Source organism: Fukomys damarensis, unplaced genomic scaffold (assembly GCF_012274545.1).
Source record: "Fukomys damarensis isolate Sample0158 unplaced genomic scaffold, DMR_v1.0_HiC HiC_scaffold_103, whole genome shotgun sequence".
NCBI lineage: Eukaryota > Metazoa > Chordata > Mammalia > Rodentia > Bathyergidae > Fukomys > Fukomys damarensis.
Genome location: NW_022901015.1, coordinates 6,177 through 8,840, shown reverse-complemented (window position 1 = coordinate 8,840; position 2,664 = coordinate 6,177).

Sequence of the window (2,664 nt, the reverse complement as noted above, 5' to 3'; positions counted from 1 at the left end):
ATGGTTTCTTCTTTCACTTTCCCAACAAGGAAATATCTGCTTTCTTACCTAGAGCCAATACTTCCTACTCTGCTAGTTTTTCATCCTTGGTACCACTGATGTCACTGTAATGGAGGTAGGGTACCTTGTCCATTGCAGGAGGCTCAGCAAAATCCTTGGATTCTGCCCACTACCAGTCAGTTGGATCCATTTCTGTTGTGAAAACAAAAAATGATTCCAAATATGCATTTCCTAAAGGGAAAAAGTGCCCCATGAAGGACTCATAGCCTGATCCCTATTTCTCTTGTCAGGAATCTTACTCTGTGGATTATCCTTTGGTTCTTCTTTACCGTCAACATCAACTTCAACTCCGCTGTACACTTTTGTGTGGTACCGGGGATCGAACTCAGGACTTTGCACTTGCGAGGCAGGCAGTGATGCCACTGAGCTGAATCCCTGGCCTTTCCATTGTACTCTTAACATCTGCAGACAATCAAATACTGTACCTACCACCTATGGGTGGAGGATTACTCTGGTGAGCAAACCCACAGCCTAGTGGATGCTGAGCAAGCGCTTTCCCACTGAGCTATATACCTTTAGCTTCAAATATCTTCCATCTTGAAATAAAGCGTGGTCCTCGATTCCATTGAACTCCCAAATTACCAGTTAGTTTCTCTGTGCACTGTCAAACTTGTCAAGCATTTAAGAGACTTGACGATGAGTAATTCAGTGAATGCATTTCTGACTTTCTGTCTCGTGGTCGTACGTGGTCCCTCAGAAAACTCTACCTCTTATCTGTTTTAAATCTCATTCTCTTTCCCAGGCTTTGTGACCGCAACCTCGAGGTCTTCACCTTGCTTATCTGGCTGCTCTTTCAGGCTCTGTGGCAGCCTCCTCCACTAGAGGTCCATGTCCTCAAGGCTTAGCTTGCTTCTGTTTTCCTCACCGCATTCTGTGCGTTCTGTACCTATTCGTTCCATTGTAAGTAACTTTCAACTTACATGCTCACTCAAGCTGGAACTTCAAACTTACACTCTCAAAATGGATCAATGAATGATCTGAATCTCTGAAACCACCAGAGAAACTCTGTGTTCACGATATTGTAGCACTGATACTTGGTTATAAAGATAGATCAATTGGGCCTGGGATTTAGGTCATTATTTAGCTGAGGATACTTGGTTAGAAATATAGATCCATTTGCTTAGAAATATAGATCAGTTGGGCTGGGGATTTAAATCTCCAGCTCAATTGATCTATATTTCCTGCCTCACAAGTGCAAAGTCCTGAGTTCCATCACCAGTACCAATAAAACAAAACAACAACAACAACAAAAAAATAGATCAATTAAACAGCCCTTAGTGCCCCAGAAATTTGCTTAACCTCAACTGATTCTACGTAGTACACAAGAAAATGAAATTTGTAAGCTGGGCATGGTGGTGCACCCGTGTAATCCCAGCACTCAGTAGGCTGAGGCAGGCGGATCGCTGTTGAGTTTGAGACCAGCCTGGACTACACAGTGAGTTCCAGATCAGACTACATAGTGAGACCCTGTCTCAAAAAAAATTTTTTTTTAATATTTTCCAAGGAATGTTGACAGGATAAGTGAATCTTCCACATGCATTTTGGTCCCATCCTTCACACCATGTAAAACACTGTCTTACAGTGAATATTTGGAATTTCCTTACGTGGGTATCGGGCTGTGGGTTTCCTAGTTAGGGTCAGCATGAAATGTCACCTGAGACTTACCCAAAGGGGAGAATTTCAAGTGTCGCCCTACGGCAACCTAGGTTTCATGTTTGGGGCTAGGTTTAGGGTTAGGATTTGTGAGCATGACAGGCGAAATTCATCTTCCAGGTAGTTTGCATGTGCGAGGGACGGTGAGGGCACTGGCTTTTTTGAAGTTGGGGTCGAATGTGTGTTTCCCGGGAAGTGCCCATGGTGGCCTGTATATCATGGGTAGGGACGTGCCAGCAAGAAGCATTACCGCTTAATTTAGGGGATGGAATAGGGCTCCAATTTTCCTCCCTGAGTAGTGTTATGAGCGTTGAACGGTTAGTGTTGGTGCTAATTGCACGTTCAGTATGGGGAAGGATGTAGGAGTATAAGTCCCTCCTCTCGGGTGAGGGTTCCTGGTAGTGTTGGGGATAGAATTCTTGTCAGTGTTAGGCTGGCAGTTTCTCTCCTTGGCTATTGGGGTGTGGGTTTCCTAGTTAATAGCCGCATGAGACCTCGTCTTACACTTAGCCAGAGTGGCGGATTTCAAGGACCGCATCCTGGCTACTTAGGAAAGAGGTGGTGGCTTACGGTTAGGGTTAGCGTTCGTGAGCGTAATCCAGAAGGAATTCGCCTAGTGGGTAGTTTGCGTGTCAGCAGGAAGGTGAGGGCAGCATCTTTCATGCAGGTGGGATGAACTGTTTATTTCCAAGGACTCGGACATGGCACTTTAATTATTATGGGTAGTGCCTGGCCAGCGTGTAGGGTTAGAGCTCAATGAAGGGGATGGGAAAGAGGGTTAGCGTTCGTGAGCGTAATCCAGAAGGAATTCGCCTAGTGGGTAGTTTGCGTGTCAGCAGGAAGGTGAGGGCAGCATCTTTCATGCAGGTGGGATGAACTGTTTATTTCCAAGGACTCGGACATGGCACTTTAATTATTATGGGTAGTGCCTGGCCAGCGTGTAGGGTTAGA